The 24,928-nt window shown below is 37.2% G+C and overlaps 1 protein-coding gene across 7 annotated transcripts in view; it reads left to right on the forward strand.

Annotated features, from left to right (window-relative positions):
- PCCA (propionyl-CoA carboxylase subunit alpha) overlaps positions 1-24,928 on the forward strand; it is a 456,523-nt gene that overhangs the window by 263,113 nt on the left and 168,482 nt on the right. The window lies entirely within an intron of this gene.

Below are 24,928 nucleotides of genomic sequence, written 5' to 3' on the forward strand. Positions count from 1 at the left end.
GTTCTAGAGATCTTATGGGTCTTTGGAGAAGTATAATAAAGTCACACTGTATAAATATGATATTGCTTACATTTTGTTTAAACAAGTTTTTTTAAGTTCAGAAAGGATAAAAGGATCTTGGCCCTTTTAATTTGGACATAAGAAGATATTCTGAAATCCGATGGGAAATCTGTTCGAGTAGTTTGTGTTTATGATTTCTGTTTTATTTATTTATCTTGAAAAACGTTTGGAGAAGTATATTTAAATGTAGGAATGAATCTGGGCAGTTAAAAAATATATATCAGAAACTAGTGAACATGGAAGAAGGAATTAACACCAGGTCGATTAGTCATTTGTGAGGCACAAGTGTGCCTTTTAGCTTCCTGGTGACCCAGGTAAAAGGGGAACATGCTTTATATCAGGATAAGTAGAAACAAAACCTCAATGCCATTGGTGCTTCTAGAGAGAGGATTGTTTATTATGAATGTGTGTTTACTTGCTGGAGCAATCCCTTTAAAGGAATCATGCTGTTGATAAATTGTTACTTCAGTTTCTTTTCCTTTTTACTTTTTCACAAGAGGAAGAACAAAGATTAAAAAAAAGAAAAAAAAAGATGGAAGGTGATGAACTAGCTTTGAAAAGCACAAATCAGAAACTGAAATTACTTCTGAAGAATTAGGTAGAGGAGAAACTAAATTGGATTTAGGCTGTATCTTAGTGGCTAATGCGGTTTTATTCAGGAAATCTCAGTGTAGTTGGTACTCTTCACTTGTTCTCTTTACCTAGAAAGAATAGGAAGCTTACAGTGTATCTTTTTAAAAGTTATGATTTGGTAGCTACCAGGGAGAGATGAGAGGATATAGAATATCAGTAAATGACTGAATGACTGGACGGAGGAGGAAAATGGTCAATAGAACCATGAATCTGCTTGTGCATCTGTTTAATATCTTCTTTCCCAAATTAAACTTCTTTCCCAATATAAACTTCCTGTGAGCAGGATTTTGTTGTCTTATTTGAATGGTCTTTGCTCCCCCGATGTCCGTACACCTCAGTGCTTGTTGTTTGGTTGTTTCCCCCCCGCATAGTTGTGCGGTCTAGTATGGGAGGAACTAGCCATGTATGGCGATTAAGATTAAAGTGAATGGAAGAATCCTTTTCAAAGCTACCGGAAACGTGGCTACATTTCACCTGTTCCATAGCCACGCGTGGTTAGCAGCTCCTGCACTGGGCAACTCTAAGAGCCTTTCCACCATGGCAGGTGTGTTTCCATCAAGTTCTGTTGGACAGCATTTGTCTGGAGGGATATGTGTGTAGGAGAGAATGTTGCTTTTGTTTTAAAACCTGAATTTCATATTTTTTATTATTCTTTTGATAAATGCAGTATTCATATCCTAATTCCTTTACCTTCAAATGTTATTTGGACCTTGATTATTTCAGAAGTTCTGAGTGTAGCTAAATATGACTGGTTTGATTTTTAAGAAACGTATGCAAGTTATTTTCAGAGAGTGCTGCCTTACTGTGTGGAAGAATCTGAAAAGGACTTAAAAAGATGGAGAATAAAAATTACCTGTAATCCCATAATTATTCAATAATTAGTTTTAATGTTTTGGTAGAATCCCTTCGAAGTATATATATATATATATATATATATATGTATATATGTGTCTGTATATATATGTATTTTTATATACATACATGTAGCATTTATGCTTTGCATAATTAGAGTCATAAACCTGGGAATATGGTTTGAATTACTTGTGCAAGATAAACAGCAGTATATTGAACACCCATGCACACATTATCTAGCTTCAACAACTGTAAAAAATCTATCTTCCTTGTTTCATTTTTACCTCTACCCACTCCACACTTTCCCCATTTGTTAATTTTTTAAGGTAAAATGTACAAACACACATATACACTTCTTACCTGTACAGTTTTTGTTTTTGTTTTTCGAGACAGAGTCTTGCTCTGTTGCCCAGGCTGGAGTGCAGTGGTGCGATCTCGGCTCACTGCAGCCTTCATCTCCCGGGTTCAAGCGATTCTCCTGCCTCAGCCTCCTGAGTAGTTGGGACTACAGGCATACACTACCACATCTGGCTAATTTTTTTTGTGTGTTTTCAGTAGAGATGGGGTTTCACCATGTTGGCCAGGCTGGTCTTGAACTCCTGACCTCAGGTCATCCACCCACCTGGGCCTCCCAAAGTGCTGAGATTATAGGCATGAGCCACTGCACCCAGCCTTACCTGTACAGTTTTAACAAAGGGATGCTTGTGTGTAACTCAGACGACTCTATCTTTACATCGTCTCTTCCAGTGCACTCCCTGCCTCCTTTTGCTTGTGGTGCTACCTGCGGTGTGATTTCTTCAGATTGCTTTTTTGGTAAACATTTTTTTTTCTTTTCTTTTTAGAGAGATGAAGTCTTGCTTTTGTCACCCAGGCTGAAGTGCAGTGGCACAGTCATAACTCACTGCAGCCTTGAATTCCTGGGCTACAGTGATCCTCCTGCCTCAGTGTCCCTGGTAGCCAGGATTACAGGAACATACCACCACGCCTGGCTAATTTCTGTATTTTTTGTAAAGATGGGGTTTCACCATGTTGTCCAGGCTAGTCTCGAACTCCTGGGCCCAGGTGATCCAGTCCACCAGCCTTGGCCTCCCAAAGTGCTGGAATTATAGACCTGAGCTGGGCGAAACCTTGTGTCTGCTAAGTGCAAAAATTAGCAGGGGCGTGGTGGCGGGTGCCTGTAATCCCAGCTACTAGGGAGGCTGAGGCAGGAGAATTGCTTCAACTCAGGAGGCGGAGGTTGCAGTGAGCCAAGAATGCGCCACTGCACTCCAGCCTGGGCGAAAGAGTGTGACTCCGTCTCAAACAAACAAACAAATAAGCTAAACAATCTAATAAAAAACGGGCAGTAGGTTTGACTTAGACTTTTTATCAGAGAAGATAAATGAATGGCACATAAGTTCATGATAAGATGCTCAGCATCATCGGTCAGTGGAGAAACAAAATCACAAATCTATACCACTACACACCCACTAGAATAATATGCATCAAGTAATGAGTGGGTAAATAAAAAGTGGCATATCCGTACTATGAGCTTATTCAGCAGTAACAAAGAATAAACAGCTACATTCACTAATGTGTGTAAATCTCAGAAATAACATGTGAAGAGACAGAAACCAGATAAAGAAGACTATGTAATGTATGACTTCATTTATTTGAAATTTCTAGGGAAGGCAAAAAGTATAAAGAACAAAAGAAAGATCAGTGGTTGTCTGGGTCTGGGTATGGGAGCAAGATTGACTGCACATGAGTTTTATTGTTCTAAAACTGGATTGTGGTGATGGGTGTACAACTGTATAAATGTATTACAATCTCACTTGATCTTAGCCAAAAGGCCAAGAAGTGATATAAATGTATTACAATCTCATCAGACTATACAATTAAAATGTATAGATGTTATTGGCCAGGTGCAGTGGCTCACACCTGTAGTCCCACACTTTGGGAGGCCAAGGCGGACTGATCACATGAGGCCAGGAGTTCGCGACCAACCTGGCCAACATGGCGAAACCCTGTCTGTACTAAAAATACAAAAATTAGCCAGGCTTGGTGGCGCATGCCTGTAGTCCCAGCTACTCGGGAGGCTGAGGCATGAGAATTGCTTGAGCCTGGGAGGCATAGGTTGCAGTGAGCCGAGATCACGCCACTGCACTCCAGCCCGGGTAACAGAGCGAGACCCTGTCTCAAAGTAATAAAATAAAAAGTAAAATGTATAGATGTTATACAAGTAAATTATATCTTAATGCAACTTAAAAAACTGTAAATGTGGTACCAACAAAGGGCTTGAAAGAGGTGGGAAGTATTATGAGAAGTGTTAGGATGATGGAAGATACATGTAAAAATAAATTGTATTCGAAACTTGAGTAGAAGCAGATATTAAGGAGTCAGGTTACTGACTTGGAAGACCTGGTGGATGGTGGTAATAACAAAAGTGCAAGAGCAGCTTTGAAAGGAAAATATGAGAAGTTCCATTTAGGCAGTTGAGTTTGAGATCCTTGACAGCCATAATTCTAGCTCCTAAAGACTTAGCAATATGATATATTCCTATCCCTTTGACTGTTTCTTCTTTAATAATAATATATATGCCCCTTTGAGCCCATTAGGAAATACTTGGGGCATGCTTTTGTACTCATTAGTTCCATGATTTTTTTGTAATAATCAAATGCACACAGTTTTAGACTTCAGTGGTGTTCCTTAATGTGTGCTCCATAGAGCGCTAGTTTGGGGGAGTATTAAAATGCATTACTTAAGAAAATGTTTCTGTGTTTAAATAAATGTGGAAAATCCCTTGTTAAGTTAGAAACCTCTTAGAGACTGTCATACAGGCACACCTCATTTCATTGTCCTTTGCTTTATTGCACTTCTCAGATATTGCATTTTTTACAGATTGAAGGTTTATGGCAACCCTGCATTGAGCAAGTCTTTTTGTGCTGTTTTTCCAACAGCATGTGTTCACTGTCTCTGTGTCACATTGTGGTAATTCTCATTACATTTCAGACTTCATCATTATTATCATATCTGTTTTGGTGATCTGGGATTAGTGACCTTTGATGTTCCCATTGTAATTGTTTTGGGGTGCCACAAACCATGCACGTGTAAGGTGGTGAACTTAATTGACAAATGTGTGTGTTCTGATTCACTGACCCGGCCATTCCCAGTGTCTCTCACTCTCCTTGGGTCTCCCTATTCCCTGAGATAAAGTAATATTGAAGTTAGACTAATTAATAACAAAGCAGTGGCCTCTAAGTGTTCAAGTGAAAGGAATAAGTAGCACATCTTTCACTGTAAATCAAAAGGTAGAAATGATTAAGCTTAGTGAAGAAGGTATGTTGAAAGCCGAGGCAGGCTAGGCCTCTTGTGCCAAATGGTTAGCCAAGTTGTGAATGCAAAGGAAAAGTTCTTGAAGGAAATTAAAAGTGCTATTCCAGTGAACACACAAATGATAAGAAAGTGAAACAGCCTTATTGCTGATATGGAGAAAGTTTTATAGGTCTGGATAGAAGATCAAACCAGCCACAACATTCACTTAAGTGAAAGCCTAATCTAGAGCAAGGCCCTAACTCTCTTCAATTCTGTGAAGGGTGAGAGAGGTGAGGAAGCTGCGGAAGAAAAGCTTAAAGCTATCAGAGCTTAGTTCATGAGATTTAAGGAAAGAAGCTGTCTCCATAACATAAAAGTGGAGGGGAAGCTGCAAGTGCTGATGTAGAAGCTGCAGCAAGTTATCCAGAAGATCTCACTAGCATCATCGATGAAGGTGGCTACACTGAACAGCAGATTTTCAATGTAGATAAGACAGCCTTCTATTGAAAGAAGATGCCATCTCAGACTTTCATAGCTAGAGGGGAAAAGTCAATACCTGGCTTCAGAGCTTCAAAGAACCAGCTGACTCTCTTGGTAGGGGCTAATGCAACTGATGACTTGAAGTAGAAGCTAGTGCTCATTTACCATTTCATAAACCCTAGGGTCTTTAAGAATTATACTAAATCTGTTCTCCCTGTGCTCTAGAAGTGGAACAACAAAGCCTGGATGACAAAATGTACATTTATAGCATCATTTACTGATTATTTTGACTCCACTGTTGAGACCTGCTTCTCAAAAAAAAAATATTTTTTTTCAAATGATTGCTGCTCATTGACAGTGCACCTGATCACCCAAGAGCTCTGATGGAGAAGCACAAGGAGATTAATGTTGTTTTCACGCCTGCTAACACAACGTTCATTCTGTAGCTCATGGATCAGGGAGTCATTTTGATTTTCAAGTCTTATTATTTAAGAAATACATTTCACAAGGCGATAGCTGCCATAAATAGTGATTCCTATGATGGATCTGGACAAAGCAAATTGAAAACTTTCTGGGAAGGATTCACCATTCTAGATCCCCTTAAGAACATTTCTGCTTCAATGGGCAAAATAAAAGATCAACATTAACAGGAGTTTGGAAGAACTGGCTTTGAGGTGTTCAAGATGTCATTGAAGGAAATAGCTACAGTTGGGGTGGAAATAGCAAGAAATCTAGAAGTGGAACCTGAAGATGTGACTCAGTTGCTGCAATCTCGTGATAGAACTTGAATGGATGAGAGTTGCTTCTTATGGATGAGCAAAGAAATTTTGCTTAAAAAGCAAAGTTTTTAAGATGGACTCTACTTCTGGTGAAGATGCTGTGAACATTGTTGAAAAGGATTTTAGAATATTACATTAACTTAGTTGATAAAGCAGCGGCAAGTTTTGAGAGGATTGACTCTAATTTTGAAAGAAGTTCTACTGTGGGAAAAATGGTATCAAACAGCATCACATGCTACAGGGAAACCTTTCATGAGAGGAAGAATCAATTGGTTTAGCAAACTTTATTGTTCTCTTGTTTTAAGAAACTGCCGCAGCCTCCCCAGCCTTCAGCATCCATCAGCCTTATCAGTCAGCAGCCACCCTCTATCAGCAAAAAGATTATGACTTACTAAAGGCTCAGATGATGGTTAGCATTTTTTAGTAATAAAGTTTTTTTTTTTTGGAGATGGAGTCTCGCTCTGTCGCCCAGGCTGGAGGGCAGTGGTGTGATCTTGGTTCACTGCAACCTCCGCCTCCCGTGTTCAAGCAATTCTCCTGCCTCAGCCTCCCAAGTAGCTGGGACTACAGGCACATGCCACCATACCCCACTAATTTTTTTGTATTTTTTAGTAGAGACGGGGTTTCACCGTGTTAGCCAGGATGGTCACGATCTCCTGACCTTGTGATCCGCCTGCCTCGGCCATCCAAAGTGCTGGGTTTACAGGTGTGAGCCACCACGCCAGCCTAAACTACTTTTTAATTAAGGTTTGTACGTTGTTTTTAAGAGCTATCGCACACTTAATAGACTACAACACAGTGTAAACGTAACTTTTATACACATTGGAAAAATAAGAAATTCATGTGACTTGCTTTATTGAAATACTTGCTTCATTGCAGTGGTCTGGAACTGATCTCACAGTATCTCCAAGGTATTCCTATATACTAAAATGCATTCTGAAACTCTTAAGAGCAGGATATAGTTGGACTCTTACCTACACTCTTTTTTTCTTGTGAAAACCTTTTTCCTAAAAGCTCTTTGAAAAATTAATATTCCAATGAATGCTTTTGGGAAACACAGAGTACGTTATATTGTGATTTGTAGTGTTTTAGATAGTTCAAACACAACATTCCTTAGAGATTGTTGAAATATTTAGGGCAATTGCTTTATAAAGTGGAGGTTAAGAAGCAATCTTTATAGTCTTTGCTAATTTCTAGCTAAAATTGTAAATGTGATAATTGCTACATTAAAAAATTTAAGTATCTTATTTTTTAACTCATTATCTTTTAGAAGTTAGAAACAAAATATGTATTTACGAAATATGTAGACTGCAAGTTCACTTATCCAGATAATTGCACATTTATTTTCTATACAACAAGCAATTGTTCATTTTTGGTGAGTTTATTTTCTGTTGAAAAAAAGGTACTATCACTTATTTAGTATTATCAGTTTATTGTAAAATTGCTACACCCTGTAACAGTGTAGAGCTGTAACATTTAGTAAATATAGTGTTCTTCTTCACGAAGCATAATCTTGTTTAGCTAAGTGAAGCTATGTTTCTGGCTTGCTTACTGAGGAGGTCCTTGACACCTACATCATGAAAGCTGATGTAGGGTGTTTGAACCTTCACATTTTGGCTTTAGAGTCATGTTTTCACAATCGGCTTGGGAATGGATTCTAAGAGTCACCCTCCAGGTGTGGCTGTGTATTGCTTTGTCATGGGTGTGTTCGTGAAATGTTTTTCCTTCCAAACCAGTAGCCCACAGCCCTTCCTTTGTGTTGCTTGTTTTGGCTGCTGATCTTATTTTCCCAATTTCTCTATGGGCTTCACTCTTTCATCATTTATGACTTGGAAAAACACATTAATAATACATACCCCTAGTATTTGGATAGTAAAACGATAGTGGTACATTTTAGAAAAAAAGAAAAGTTAATGTCAGAAACAATAGCCATGTTTTGGGGGATGACTATAAAATAAATTTGATGAACTCAATCTTTTACTGACTTACCATGAAGGTTTCTTTTTAATAATTATTCTTAAACACTTATATTGACAGAAATGAATCATTAAAAGCTAGTTATATTAAACAACCACTTTTTTTAAAAGCTAAAATGATTTTGTTGACATTGTAGTTTGATATAATAATTTGTTTCACTAACCGGTAATGATTGGAAGAAAAAATAGTAAAGGTAACATTTTAATCATTTTTAGTAATCTTTATTTTTGCTCAAAATGTCTGTTTTTTCTTGGATGTGGATTCAGCTTTCTTGAGAATCAGCTTTTACTTTCTGGCTTTTTTTTTTTTGCTTCCTTCCTTTCTTTCTTTCTTTCTTTCTTTCTTTCTTTCTTTCTTTCTTTCTTTCTTTCTTTCTTTCTCTTTTTCTCTCTTCCTCCCTTCCTCCCTTTCCTTTCTTTCTTTTCTTTCTCTTTCTTTCTTTCTTTCTTTCTTTTCGTTTCATTTCGTTTAGTTTAGTTTCGTTTCTTTCTTTCTTTCTTTTCTTTTCTTTCTTTCTTTCCTCAGTCTTGCTCTCTCATCCGGGCTGGAGTACAGTGGTGTGATCTTGGCTCACTACAGCCTCTGCCCGCTGGGCTCAAGCAGTTCTCCTGCCTCGGCCTCCCAAGTAGCTGGGATTACAGGCATGCACTGCCAGGCCTGGCTAATTTTTGTTTTTTTGTTTTTTTTTTTTTGAGACAGAGTTTTGTTCTTGTTGCCCAGGCTGGAGTGCGATGGCGCAATCTCAGCTCACCACAACCTCCACCTCCCAGGTTCAAGCAATTCTCCTGCCTCAGCCTCCCAAGTAGCTGGGATTACAGGCATGCACCACCATGCCTGGCTAATTTTTTTTGTAGTTTTAGCAGAGACTGGGTTTCTCCATGTTGGTCAGGCTGGTCTCGAACTCCTGACCTCAGATAATCCACCCACCTCGGCCTCCCAAAGTGCTGGGATTACAGGCGTGAGCCACCGCGCCCGGCCTAATTTTTGTATTTTTAGTAGAGACTGGGTTTTGCCCTGCTGGCTAGGCTGGTCTCAAAATCCCAACCTCAGGTCATCCACCTGCTTTGGCCTCCCAAAGTGCTGGGATTACAGGCATGAGCCACCACGCCCGGCCACTTTCTGGTTTCTCCTTTATCCTCATAATTTCCCTCTTGGTATTTCAGCAGGGGTTAAAGAGTCAGAAAAAGAAACAACTTCACTATGGCCTATAATATTAATGGAAATACTTCAGCCTGAAAGGTTAAAATAAAGCACTCCCTTTGGTGGAGGATGACTTTGGCTGCATGGAATCAGTGTACTTTGTGCTCAGGCTTAGGAGAACATATCAAGTATCACGGCTGGCTACACAGCCTGGTGTCAGTTTAACTCTTTCAGCCACAGTAGCATAACGGGAAATTACTTCCTCTTGGGTTCTTTGTATGTGCAGTCATTGTGTCTGTATTTGTATTGTATTATCTTTCCTCATCTGGCTTCCTGATAAAATGGAGAATCGATTTTTTAGTGATTTCTGCCTAGCAGAGACAATTATCTGTTTATTTTTCTTTGCCTTTCCTGGTTTCAGATATAGAATTTATTCACCTGTTATTAAATTTTCAATTAGATGATAAAGGTTTAAGGTTTTTGAAATATGATCTTAACCACTGAAAGATGAGTGGGGTGAGAAACATAGAAAAAAGTAACCATGTGAAAATAATTCCTGAGGAAAAGCCAGTATTGTTGAACGGGTACATACTGGCTCTTTTACTAAGATGTCTTCTGAATTAAAAGAGCATGTGAAATTCTAACACATTTATACATCAATGAAAATAAAACAACTTATCATAACTCGTTTCATACTCTCAGATAAGCCACTTCACTGTGACAATGAAGGTGACGTGATACCTAACTATACAATAAAAAAATAGCACATTAAGTATATATTTACAAATGTATGTATACGCTCTTTGTCTTTGGAAATAGCTATGTTCATTTGAGCAAATAAATCCCCTAAAAGCAACAAGATGGGAGAAAACATTAACTCAATCATTATCACTTAAGCTTGCCTTACTTTTTACTGTCTCTGTTATGATATTTTCAGTTACTTAATATGACTGTGTTGAAGATGGTTTAGAAATCTATGCGAGATTAAGTACAAGATACTAAGTGGATAAGAAAGCATATTTACATATTTTTGCTTACTATTACATTGTAAAATATTTTTATTTTGATCCTACTATAAGAGCTGAGGGGAAGGCAGAATAGCCTGATTATTGCTGGAGAATTTCTCTGTTCTCTACCATGATTCCAGAAGCTCTTGCACACTTCATCAGTATTATTGTAATTCTTTGGCTGCAGGATATTTGGCAGCTGTTGCACCCCACTGGCAAATCCTATTCATACTTCTTTCCCATTCACCATTGCCATTGGAGAATTGATTTCTCTCTCCTCTACTCTAACCTTTCCCAATTCATTTTGGATTGTTCAGTGTGAAACATTTTAATTTCATATCATACAGCCATTCAGCTTACAATCCCTTTTTTAACCTGTCACCAGGGTAACAGCATAGCATGCTTTCTTTAGGCAATCAAGTTTTTATTTCACATGCTTAATGTTGCATTAAATGTTTGCATTTTGTTTAACCCCCTTAAATAGTTTGAACTCTGGATATGTTTTATAGGGTAATGAAATCCTTGATTTTTGAATTGAAACTAAATCAACACCATCAGTGCATTTATAATAAAATGTCAAAAGATTAATTTCCATAATACAAAGATTATTATTAAAAACCCAAGTTAGCTGATCTGTGTAAGGCAATTTTCTGTAGGTAATGGAGGAATATTTGTATATATTATATTTGTGTTCAGCCTTGTTCCAAAAAAAGATTTAAAAGTGGTTTAGAGATTGTCAGTGAGATAAGTAAAAAACTTAAAAAAGGAATAGATTTTGTGCAAATGGGAAAATATATCTTTTGAACCCATTATTTGATTTTTCAGTATAATGCTTTTTTCTCTGTTTGTATATATGAAGATTTGATTACTTGATTTTTCGGTATAATGCTTTTTTCTCTGTTTGTATATATGAAGATGTGATTACTTGATTTTTCAGTATAATGCTTTTTTCTATATTTGTATATATGAAGACCATAATGATTTATGCATGTGGAGATGGGTGAAGTAACGAGATGTACTAGAATGAGATTAGACATCTTTTCTAGGAGACCAGTGTGGGCATTGTGTGCTTTAATATCTCTTCATCAGTTTACTTTAGAACTACCTTTTCCTTAAAATAAGTAATTTAATAATAATAGATTAGTGAAGATAAAAATGCATATGTTTAGATATTGATCATTTGACTTGAATTGGATAGACCTCAGTTTCCCTTTACAGAGCTACCTAGTCATCTTTTCAGCCTTATCCCCAATAATATGTTCAATGAAATTTGTTCTGTGAATAAATCCTGTGATATTTGGAAAATACTAAGAAATGTGTAAGACAAGGTAGAGCAGAGACTAGCAAACCATGTTGCTTGGAAGCATTGTTCAAATTGTAATGCCCGGGGTAACCACTAAGAAAATAACTTTAAAAAATGGTAATATTAGTAAAACAAAAGTCAAGGGAATTAAAATAAGACAATAGAAAATGGTGATTTAAAACAAGAGAATAATAAAGGAATAGAGGGAGAAAAAAGATATGACATATAGAAAGTAAAAAGCAAAATGGTAGATGTAAATCCTACCTGATGGGTAATTAATTATATTAAATGCAGATGGCTTAAGCCTATCAAGAGCAGATACTGACAGAATAGATTTAAAAATATGATCAAACCGTATGCTTTACAAGAGACACACTTTAGAGTCAAAGGCATAAATAGGTCAATTGTAAAAGGATGGAAAAAAGTATCAGACAGACATTGTATTCATAATATTATTATCAGTATTTTATTACTAATAATGCTGATGTCAAACAAAATAGCCTTCTTTTTTTTTTTTGAGATAGGGTCTTGCTCTGTCACCCAGTCTGGAGTGCAGTGGCATCACAGGTCACTGCAAATTTGAACTCCTGGGCTCAGGTGATTCTCCTGCCTCAGCCTCCTGAGTAGCTGGTACTAGAGTGCATGCCCTAACATTTGGCTATTTTTTTTTTTTAAATAGACATGAGGTCTTGCTGTGTTACCCAGGCTAGTCTCGAACTCCTGGGCTCAAGTGATCCTCCCACCTCAGCCTCCTGAAGTGGTGGGATTATAGGTGTGAGTCAACACACCCAGCCTTTTTTTGTATTTTTTTTTTTCTTCCAGAGACAGGGTCTTGCTCTGTCACCCAGGCTAGAATGCAGTGGTGTGATTATAGCTCATTGCTGCCTCTAATTCCTGAGCTCATGTGATCCTTCTGCCTTAGCCTCCCAAGGAACTAGGACTACAGATGTACTCCACCATGCCCAGCTAATTTTTAAAAATCTCTTTAGAGGTAGGTTTTTCCTGTATTGCCCAGGCTGGTCTTGACCTCCTGACCTCAAATGCCTGGACTCAAGTAATCCTTCCGCCTCAGCCTTCCAAGTAGCTGGGATTACAGGCATGAGCTGCCAAGACGAAATATTGTTCAAGACAAAATTATTGCTAGAGACAGAGGGATATTTTATAATGATAAAAGGGTCAATCCATCAGAAAGCTATAACAAGGATAAACATATATGTACCTAATAACACAGTTCCCAAATATGTGAAGCAAAACTGAGACAAAGAGAGAAATAGGCAATTCCACAATACATCACTTTGAAAAATGGATAGAACAACTAGACAAAATATCAGCAAGGAAGTAAAAGTGTCGGACAGCCCTATAGACCAAATAGACCTAACAGACATCTCTAGAATAATCTCTCCAACAACAGCAGAATATACCTGTCTCAAGTGCACGTATAACATTCTCCAGGCTAGACCATATTTACCATACCATATACTAGGCCATAAAACAAGCCTCAGTAAATTTACTAGAATTGAAATCATCCAAAGTATGTTTCTGACAAATTAAATGAAATTAGAAAGCAACAAGGAAAATTTGGGAAGTTCATACATATGTGGAATTAAGCAATGTACTACCAAATAACCAATAGATTTAAAAAATTACAGAGGAAACTAGAAAATATTTTGTGGTTAATATAAACAACACAACATCTAAAAACGTGTGGGCCGCACATAAGCAGTGCTTAGAGGGAAATGAGAGCTGTAAGCACATGTATTAAAAAAAGAAGAGGCCAGGCAAAGTGGCTTACATTTGTAATCCTAGCACTTTGGGAGGCTGAGGCGAGCAGACTGTTTGAGCCCAGTAATTCGAGACCAGCCTGGGCAACATGGTGAAACCCTATCTCTACAAAAAATACAAGAATATGCTGCGCATGGTGGCACGTGCCTATAGTCCTTTTTACTCGGGAGGCTGAGGTTGGGGAATTGTTTGAGCCCGGGAGGCGGAAGTTGCAGTGAGCCAAGATTGTACTACTGTACTCCTGCCTGGGTGGCAAAGTGAGACCCTATCTCAAAATAAAAGAAGAAATAAAGCTGGGTGTGGGTTTGGTGGCTAACGCCTGTAATCCCAATTCTTTGGGAGATTGAGACTGGAGGATCACTTCAGCCTAGAAGTTTGAGACCCCATCTCTACAAATAATAATAATAATAATAATAAAATAATTCGCTGGGTGTGGTGGCACACACTTGTAATCCCAGCTACTCAGAAGGCTGAGGTGGGAGGATCGGTTGTGCCCAGGAAGTCAGGGCTGTAGCAGTGAGCCAAGATCGTGCCACTGCACTCCAGCCTGGCTGACAGAGTGAGACCCTGTCGAAAGAAAGAAGGAGAGAGAGAGAGAGAGAAAGAAAGGGAGAAAGAAAGAGAGGGGGCGGTGGGAGGAGGGAGGGAGGGAAGGAAGGCAGTCAGGCAGGCAGGGAAGGGAGGGAGGGAGGGAGAGAAGGAAAGGAAGGATCAATTACCTTATCTTCCACTTCAGGAAACATGGAAAAATAGAGCAAACAAAAGCAGAGGGAATAAAATACTGAAAACTAGAGTACAAATAAATGAAATAGATACTAGAAAGCAATAGAGGAAATCAATAAAAGCAAAATGTGTTTGTTGGAAAGATCACAGAAATGACAAACCTGTAGATAGGCTGACCAAAAGAAAAAAAACTGAAATTGTAAAATCACGAATAATAGGGGGTATGCCTACTGACCTTACAGAAATTAAAATGATCATAAGGGAATATTGTGAACAATTGTTTACCAATAAACAAGATAACTTAGATAAAATGGAGAAATTCATAGAAAGATACAGACTGCCAACACTTTCTCAAGAGAAAGTAGGAAATCTGAATAGACTTATCATAAGTAAAGAGATGGAACTAATCGTTGCAAAACTTCTTAGAAAGAACTCAGGACCAGATGACTTCATTGGTTAAAACAGTTAAAGGAAAATTACTTAATACTAATCCTCACAAACTCTTCCAAAATCCCAATTTACAAGACCAATATCATCATGATTCCAAAACCAGATAAAGTCATTGCAAGACAAAAACTAAAGGCTGATATCCTTCTTAAGTATTAATGCAAAAATTCCCAACCAAATAGTGGCAAACTGAATCCAAGAATATATACAGTGATATACATCATAACCAAATGAGGTTTCTCCTAGGGATACAAAGTTGGTTTAACATACAAAAGTCAATCAGTGTGATACATCATATTAATAGAATAAGAGACAAAAACCACAGGATTATCTCAAATGCAAAAAAAAAAAAATCTGACAAAATCCAACAGCTTTTCATTATGAAAAACACTCAGCCTACTCGGAATAGAAGGCAATTTCCTCAGACTGATGAGGAGCATGTGTAATAAACCCACACCTGAAAATAAGGGCATCTAGATTGGAGAGAAGTCAACTTACCTCTTTTTGCAGATGACATGATTTTAGATGTAGAAAATCTTGAGGAATTGACAAACAAATCTGTTAGAACTAATGAGTCCTGGAAGGTTACAGGATACAAGAATGATACGCAAATATCAATTTTTGTTTTTATACAGTGGCATTGTACAAGCCAAAAATGAAATTAACAAAACAACTCTATATAGCACCAAAAAATATACAATACTTAAATGTAAATTTTAAACAAGAAATGCAATACTTGAACACTGAAAACTATAAAATGTTGTTGAAATAAAGATGACCTAAATGAAAAACACCCTATGTTTTGAATCAGAAGACCTAATATTGATCACCAAACTGATCTACAGATTCAGCACAATCCTTACTAGAATCCCAGCTGCATTATTTTTGGAAAAATAGACATCTGATTCCAAAATTCATATGAAAATGCCTTTGCATTGTAAAAGAGGAATAAAGTTCGGAGGCTCCTACTTCCCGATTTCAAAACACTACAAAGCTACAATAATCAAGACAAAGTGGTACTGGCGTAAGCACAGACATGTTGATCAATGGAATAGAATCGAGACTCCAGAAATAAATTGTTATACTTACGGTCAATTGAGTTCAGTAAGGATAGGAAGAAAATTCAATGAGTGAAGATTAATCTTTTCAGTAAATTCTGCTTGGGCAACTGGATATGCACATGTAAAAGAATGAAGTTGGTCTCCTTCCTCACACCATACATAAAAATGAACTTTAAGAATCATAGACCTAAATGTAACAGTGCATACAACAAAATTCTTAGAGAAAAACATAGGGGTTAATCTTTGTTACGTTTGGTTAGGTAATAATTTCTTACATAAGATGTCAAAAGTACACGCAACAAAAGAAAAATTAGATAAATCGGACTTCAGAATTTAAAACTTGTGCTTCAAAGGACATGATGAAGAAAGTGAAAAGACATCCCTCAAAATGGGAGACAATATTTGCAAATCATATATATTTAATAGTCTTTTGTCTAGTATAGGGAATTCTTACAACTTAATAATAGGACAAATGATCCAGTTAAAAGATAGGCAAAGGACATGAATAAAAATTTTTCAAAAAAGATATAGAAATGGCCAATAAGCCCATAAAAGATGCTCTGTATCATTAGTTGATAGGAAAATGTAAGTCATAACCACACTGAGATACCACTTCACACCCATGAAGTGGTGAAGATGTGGAAACATGGGAACCATTACATGTTCCTGGTGGGAATTTATGACTACAGTGATATGAACTTGGGAATAATTTGACAGATTCTTAAAATATTAGACGATTACCACATGACCTAGCTATTTCACTTCTTGGTATATACCCAAGGGAAATGAAACCATGTGTCCACAGAAATGTTGTACACAAATGTTTATAGTGGCATTTTTCGTAATAGCCAGTGGAAACAACCCTAATGTCCTTCAAATGATGAATGAGTGTATAATAGTAAATAAAATGTGATATGTTCATAGAATGGATTATTTTTCAGCAATAAAAATAAATGAGGTATTGATATTTTCTGCAACATGGATGAATTTTGCAAAAATGCTAAATGAAATAATTCAGTCAAAGTAGATCACAAATTTTCCCAGAATAAGCAAAGCTATAGAAATCGAAAGTAAATAACAGTTGCTTAGGGCTGAGGAGGGGAATGTGGAGTAACTGCTCTCGTATCTAATGTTTCCCTTATGAGGCAATGAAAACGTTTTAAAGTTGCTTGTGGGGATGGTTGCATAACTCTGTGAATATACTAAAAACCATTAACTTGTACACTTCAGATGGGTTAAATGTATGATATGTGAATTTCATCTCAAACTGTTTAAAATGTTAATAGTCTGTTACGCATTTTATATTTAAGAATTTGTTTTCCTAATGGTATAATAGATGTTCAAATTTTAGGAATTAAATGAGGCATTTCTTCCTTCTAGTTTGATGGAGTCTTTAAGAATATTTCTTTTCAAATTGTAAAATATGTTTCTATGTCTGCTCTCAATTTAGTGCAAGAGTAGCTCTTGGGGGTAGCAATGTCAAGTGTTCCTGGGCTACCACCTGGAAGGTGGAAGTAGTAAATGTATGTGAACCCGCGTTCTTCCATCTTTTCTTTCCTCTTCTGCCTTGAAATGCAAGTGACATAAAATTAAAACAACACGGAAAAGTTTCAGTTCCTACAATGGCAGTGTAGTGTATTTTCAATGAATTCCTTTCCAGATAAATAATTATAAACTCTGGACAAAATATAAAGCACAACTATTTGAAGGCTGTCGATGTACAACCAAATACGACCCCTAAAAGAAGAAAACTACACCAGTGAGATGCACATTTATGTGGCTTTTCCTCTGAAAGCAGTCACTATTGCATGCATTAAGACATGGCTGTAACTCAGTTATTGGTTTTAGGTCTCAGAGAATGATTTCAGTGTTGTCAGAACTGCTGGAAATTAAGCAGGGATATCATGGCAGAAAGGGAGCAACAGAGTGAAGAGTTCCATATGTGAATTCAGATTCTCTCAAATTGTTGGTTGACCCTGGAAATGTGCGTAACAAAGACCCCAGGGATCCCAGAAGATCCCAGAACTGCTGGAATGCTGAATGAACTGAGCTAAAATTTCAGTTGCCTACCGTGGTTATGATAATGTTGGAATCTGAATCTCATCAATTTGAGGTACTTGTAAACACCTTGAGCTTTCCATTAAAACCCTGGAAGGACCATGCCTTGGGAGAAAAGACTGTTTCTGGAATAAATGGTTTGGACTTTTTATTTATTGAGAGCAAAACCAAATAGTTCCTAGTACAACATAAAAGTGAGCCTTCACAACTTCAGGACTGGTAACTAGCAATTTAACTGCCTGCTGTAATAAAAATCAGTACTTTTCAGAGGGAGATAACATGATGAGTGAAGTCTGACAACATCTCCACAGTACAGTTTACAATAAACATTTACTTGGCATGCAATCTAAGAATGAAGACAACTATAATCAAGAGGAAAAGCAGTCGACAGAAATCAACCGTGAGATTACTAAAATGTTTGTTTCATGGGTAAGAGCTTTAAAGTAGCTATTAAAATCATTTTCAAGTATTAAAGATGAAAATGAGGGAAAAATGGGAAATACCAGCATAGAAATGGAAATTAAAACACACTACTAAGTGGAAATTCCAGATCTAAAATGTCCTATATCTGCAATGGATAATTTGCTGGATAGGCTGAAAAGCATACTGGTGATGGCAGAAGAAGGAATAGGTAACCTTGAAGACAGAAGAATAGAGATTATGCAATCTGAAAAAAGAGAAAGAAAAATGTGTTTAAAAAATTGAAGAGACACAAAAGGACAAAGAAAACTTTTGGAGGTAAACATGTTTATTACCTTGATTGTGGTGATAATGTAATGACCGTATGCATATGTCCAAACTAATCAACTTGTGTGCATTAAACATGCTGTTTTTTAAAATGTCAAATACACCTCACTAAAGCTGTTTAGCCGAGGTGGGCGGATCACCTGAGGTCAGGAGTTTGAGACCAGCCTGGCCAACATGGTGAAACCCTGTCTCTACTAAAAATACAAAAAATTAGCCAGGTATGGTGGTACACGCCTGTAATCCCAGCTACTAGGGAGGCTGAGGCAGGAGAATCACTTGAACCTGGGAGCTGGAGGAGCTTGCAGTGAGCTGAGATCGTGCCACTGCACTCCAGCCTGGGCAACAGAGCAAGACTCCTCAAAAAAAAAAAAAAAGAAGAAAAAAGCTGTTTAAAAAAAAATGGAAGACAGCCTCGGTGACTTGTGGGCACTATAAGTTATCAGGAAGCATGTATTAGGAAGGACAAAAGGAAAGGCAAGAGAGTGAAGAAATTTCAGAAAAAATATTTAATGTTGTCTTCTTAAGATTGGGAACAAAGTTGTCTGTTTTTATCATGTTTATACAGTATTATCCTGGAGATCCTAGCCAGTGCAGTTGGAAAGAAAAGAATAAAAGGCATAGAAATCAGAAAGGAAGAAGTAAAGTCATTTCTATTTACAGAGGTCATAATTGTTTGCATAGAAAGCCTTATAGGAATCTATAAAACAATTGCTGGAACTAACAAATTTAGCAAGATTACAGGATAAAAAGGCAATCAAATGCAAGTTGTATTTGAATAAACTAGCAACAATGGGAAAATGAAAATTAAAGTTCCACTTAACATAGCATAAAAATAGGCAAAGCAGACACCGTCACTAGTTAGAGTATGAAGGCATGCAAGAAATAACGGAGTCTAATGATTGCAAAGGAAGCTTTCCACACCTTAATTGGTTACCTAAGAAAACTCTAAGGAGTCTGCCATACAATGAATAAAACTAAGACAAAAATAGGCATAAAGTTAACAAAACAGATTCATGACTACCACACTTTATGAAATAAATTAAAAATCAGAAGAAGTAAGAGTTATATCCTGCTCATGGACTGGAAGAGAAAATATTAAGATGTTAGTTCTCTCTCTACAGTAATACAGATTCAATGCAGGCCCGATAGTAATTCTATTGGGATTGTATCTCAGGGAGGATGTGGAAGAAATTGGCACATTGATTTCGAAATTTCTATGGAAATGCAAAGGGACTTGTATTAGTCCATTTTCACCCTGCTGATAAAGACATACCTGAGACTGGACAGTTTACAAAAGAAAGAGGTTTAATTGAAATTACAGTTCCACATGGCTGAGGAGGCCTCAGAATCATGGACGAGGAGGGGCAAGTCACATCTTAAGTGGATGGCAGCAGGCAAAAAGAGTTTTGTGCAGGGAAACCCCCCCCCCTTTTTTTTCTTTAACCATCAGATCTCGTGAGACTCCTTCACTATCATGAGAACAGCATAGGAAAGACCTGCCCCCATATTCAGTCACCTCCTACTGTGTCCCTCCCACAACACGTGGGAATTCAAGATGAGATTTAGGTGGGGACATAGCCAAACCATATCAGACCTAGAATAGCTAATAGGAACAAAGTTGCAGTACTTGGTCTACAAATTTTCCTGAAATGGCCTCACCCCTGTCTCCTACCACACAGGAAAGTTAGAGATGCATCATAGACAGATCTACATGTAAAACATCTAAAACATGTGAGTATATCTTCTGAAACTTTGTATATAGGCAAAAAACTTCTTAGCAAGGAGACAAAGCACTAAACATAAAAGGAAAAATTAGTGAGTTAGATTTTGTTAATATTAAAAACTTCCATTAAAACTGCAAAAAGATACCACTACATACCTATTAGAATGTCTAAAATCCAGAACACCGAACACCACGTGCTGCTGAGGATGTGGAGCGACAGGAGCTCTCATGCATTGCTGGTGGGAGTGCAAAATGGTAAGCCACTTTAGAAGACAGTTTGGCAGTTTCTTACACAACATAACCTTACCATATAATCAAGGAGTTGTGCTCCTTGGTATTTACCAAAATGAGCTGGAAACATAGTCACACACTAAAACCTGCACGTGAATGCTTACAGCAGCTTTATTCATAATTGCCAAAACTGAGAAGCAATGTCCTTCAGTAGGCGAGTGGATAAACTGGTACGTCCGTACAATGGAATATTATTTAGCAATAAAAAGAAATGAGCTACTAAGGCATGAAAAGACAGTGGAAACAAATACATATTGGTATGGGGAAAAAGCTAATCTGAAAAGGCAGCCTTCTGTGTGATTCCAGCGCTAAGTGACATTCTGAAAAAGGCAAACCTATTGAGATGGTAGAGATCAGTGATTGCCAAGCATTCGGGGGAGGGAGGGGGAATAAATAGGTGGAACAGGGGACTTGTAGGCAGTGAAGCTACTCTGTATCATACTGTAATTCTGGACACATTTCATTAGATATTTGTCAAAACCCACAGAATGTATAACACAGAGTGAACCTTAATGTATGGACTTCAGTTAACAGTAACGTATTGATATTGGCTTATCAATTGTAACAAATACACCATACAAATGCAAGATGTTCATAATAGAGGAATTCATGTGGGGGAGGATGTGTGGGAAATTGAAATTCTGTTGAGTTTTTGTCAACCTAAAACTGCTTTAAAAAATAATGTCTTTTTTTTTTTTAATCTGCTGAAGGAAAGACATTGTTAAGAAAATTCATAAGCAAACCACAGAAGAGGAGAATACTTGCAATACATAAATCTGACAAAGGCCTTGTATCCAAAATAAAGAACTTTCACAAATCAATAAAAATAAGGCCAATGACCTAATAAAAATGGGCAAAAACTTGAATATAAATGGCCACTGAGCACCGTAAGGTCCTCAGCATTACTAGTCATGGGGGAAATATACATGAAACTATGATAAGATGCGGTTTCCCAGCCTCTAGCCTGGCTAGAATTAGAAAGACTGACAATGCCAAATGGTGGCAAGGATGTAGAGTAACTCATTGCAGTGGGAATATGGAAATGTTGCAATCTTTTGGAAAACAATTTAGCAACTCATATAAAATTAAACCTACATTTAGCCTACGACTTCTACTCCCTAGATTTTTTACCCCACAAGAAATGAAGACATACCTCTTTAAGGGGGGAAAAAACAACCAAGTACAAAAAATATCTACAGTGGCTTTGTTTATAACAGCCCCAAACTGGAAACCACCAAAATGTCCATCCACAGAAGGATGAACTCATTTTGGTGTGTTGGTGCAATAAAATACTTCTCAGCAAGAAAAAAAGGATGAACTATTCAACAATATGGATGCACCTCAAAAACATATTGGTCAAAAAAGCCACAGTTTTTTTTGGAGTCTGTTCATGTGAAGCTCAGAACAGGCAAGCATAATCTCTGGTTGACTGTTAGTGGCAGGCAGAGCCAAGTGACTGGAAGGGTGAATGACGGAACTTAAGATCTTGAAATTTGACTGTATGTTAGTTGTATGAGAGTAAAATTTAAAAAAAAATAACAGTTGCTGAAACAAAAGAGAGAGATTTCAGATATTTCTGCACCAAATTATGATAACAATAACTAATTTAGCGTTTATGTGCCAAACACTACTCTAAGCATTTTACACTTTTTATCTCATGTAAGCAGCATATGGGTTAGGCATTCTTATTATCTTTGTCTTGCTGATGAGGAAACTGAGGCACAAGGAGGCTAAGTGAGTTGTGGATGGAGGTCACACAGCTTTTGTATGTCTGCACTTGGTCAGTGAGACGTGGGGTCTGCTGGGGTGACAGCTGTGCCACAGTGCCTTTCCTGGCTAATCATGCCCAGTGTCTAAATTGAGAACCTTAAGCCCTTATCGGTGGAAGAAGGAAAGGGAGTATGCATAATATTTAAATATATGAGATTATGAGTAACATTATGTATTCTATCCTAGATTCAGATGTCATTTGTGTAATTATTTGTAATGCTAATAACACCAAACTTGGGGGTGTTCCCTATTTCTCAGCATGATTATGTGTGATACAGACTCTTCCACACAGTCTCATGTATTTGAACATACACATTTTCAATTGCATGTAGGCAGAATTCTAATCCTCCTCTATGCCAATTCCTAGCTTTGAAGAGGTTCTCTGAAAATGCTGCTTTTATCTTTCTTCTGCAGTGATGAACTTTAATGTTGGAGTGTTGTAAGTTCTCACATAATAAGGCTTAGATTTTTGTTTGGTTTGGCAGTAGACTTCTGTTTAAAATTCCTTTAATCTGTTCATTCTATGCTTTTTATCTTCATTTTAATAACTGATGGCTCTGTAAAGAATTTTTTTTGAATTTATTGCACTAGTTAAAAAACTACTAAAACTTGTACTTAACTATTCCTCCATCTCAACGTTCTAAAAGTGAGTTTTCCAGTGAATTGCTGAATTTTTATCTTCCCTGGGAGTTGTTCCTCCCCTTCCCCAACCCTGGGGAAATAAGAAACAATTCATATACTAGATCTAAAGTTTCATTAAAATTGCTTATGCCCTGTCTCAGGCATTTTAAGTGGGCCATCTGTCTAAACATCTCTCTCTCCTTTTTTTTTTCTGATCATTTCCTCGACTTATTCATGAGCCATGGGAGGGCTCCTTTGTAGTCTCCATGTAGCTGGTTCTGTCTACCCCCACTGAATACATCTATGTGCTTGCATAACATATCTTTTCACTGTGCTGGAAATTCTCTGAACTTGGTTCAGATGAATGGCCCACTTTCTGAAGGCCTTTTTCTTCCTGCAAAGATTTGTATGCAGAAAGTGACCTCAGTGGCCATGGAATGCAGCATATTATTCTCGATCATTTTACAGCCCACCCACTGTGAAAGTTATGATGAAGCATTTCTTAATGATTCCTTGACCATTAGCATTGTTTTAACTCAGTATTTTACTCCTAAAGAGGTGATGGCACAATCAAAAACCAGCTTTTTTGAGTGTCTGATAATTATGGTTTAAAATGCTTATAATCCTTTCTAACTGAAGATGCTGAGAGTTTTTATGTTTATACAGTCTTCTTTTAGCAAATGACTTGTAATAGCAAAGTATTTACTCAAAAGCACCCTTTTGAGTAAAATATTCCGGTAAGTTAAATGTATTAGTATTAATAGTGACTATCAGCTGACAGTTCTTCACCATCAAATATAAAAAATTTAGTTCTGTTGAGCATATTCATCCTGGCTGGCTGATGATAAAGTGGACAGACCTGGGTTAGAGCTATTATTTTATTTGCTTTGTGAGTCACTGTTTATGTGAATTCTTTTTTTACTGGGGTTTTTGGTTTTTGTTTGTTTGTTGAAGAAATAACTTAATTGGTATCAGCTTTGCAGGTGACTAATAAGTTGCACAGATTAAATTTTTGGTCAGATGACAGCATCTTTCACTAGAAATGTACTTCGTTAAAGGAAACTGTATCATTACTATGGTGAGTTGAATGAGTTCTAAGACCTTTTCCCTATTGTCAGAGAGTTGTTCATAAAAATCTTCTTTGAGACTATTTTGAATTTAATGGATCTGTATAATTCTTTTCTAAACATTTAGCACATAATTGTAGGTAATTGTTACTATCATAAATCTGTCTGTGCTGGTTAAATTAATAAGAATATTTCAAAGTAAGTATTATAAATGTATTTTCAGTGATTTTGCAGAAATAGAGCATGCATTCTTTCAGGTTTGTATTTTTTTAAATTTATAGTTTATTTCTATTGCAGAGCATATTTATATCTGCCAGTTAACTGGCATATATGCCCAACCCATCCATTTTATTTAAAAACCCAAACAAAACTAGTTTCAAACTTATGTCAAGCCAGAAGGAATCTTTGCAAATTTTGTTTGTAGAAGAGTGAACTTACAAATAGATTCCACAGTTTTGACTCTTTTTTGGTATTTAGAGGTCTTGCACAGTGAAGCCTTTTCCTATATCCTGTTAACATATCACCCTGAAAGAAATTGTTAGAAAAAGGCTGGGTACTGTGACTTACACCTGTAATCCCAGTACTTTGGGAGGACAAAGCAGGAGGATCCCTTGAGGCCAGGAATTCAAGACCAGTCTGGGCGTCATAGTGAGATCCACCCCATCTCTTAAAAAAAAAAGCCAGACCTGGTGGTGGCACACACCTGTAATCCCAGCCACTCAGGAGGCTGATGCAGAAGGGTCATTTGAGCCCAGGAGTTCCAGACTGCAGTGAGCTATGATTGGGCCACTGCACTCCAGCCATTGTGACACAGTGAGATCATGTTTCTTAAAAGAAAAAGAAAAAATTGTTAGAAAAGTGCCACTGCAGGAGTTAAGTTTGTAGAAGAAGCAGTAGCTTCCTATCACTTGCCTAGCTCTGATCCACTTTTACAGGTGTAGAAATGTTGGTTCAAACAGATTGAATAAGTTCTCAGGTACATTGCTAGTAGAACAGGCTGAGATTTAGACCTGGATGTTTTAACTCGAAACCCTGTACTCTTTCCATAAGGCCCCTCCTGGGACAAATTATAATATATATGAAACAGATGTGAATCAAAATAAAACAATGGAA

The sequence above is a fragment of the Gorilla gorilla genome, chromosome 14 (genome assembly GCF_029281585.2).
Source record: "Gorilla gorilla gorilla isolate KB3781 chromosome 14, NHGRI_mGorGor1-v2.1_pri, whole genome shotgun sequence".
In the NCBI taxonomy this organism is placed as follows: Eukaryota; Metazoa; Chordata; class Mammalia; order Primates; family Hominidae; genus Gorilla; species Gorilla gorilla.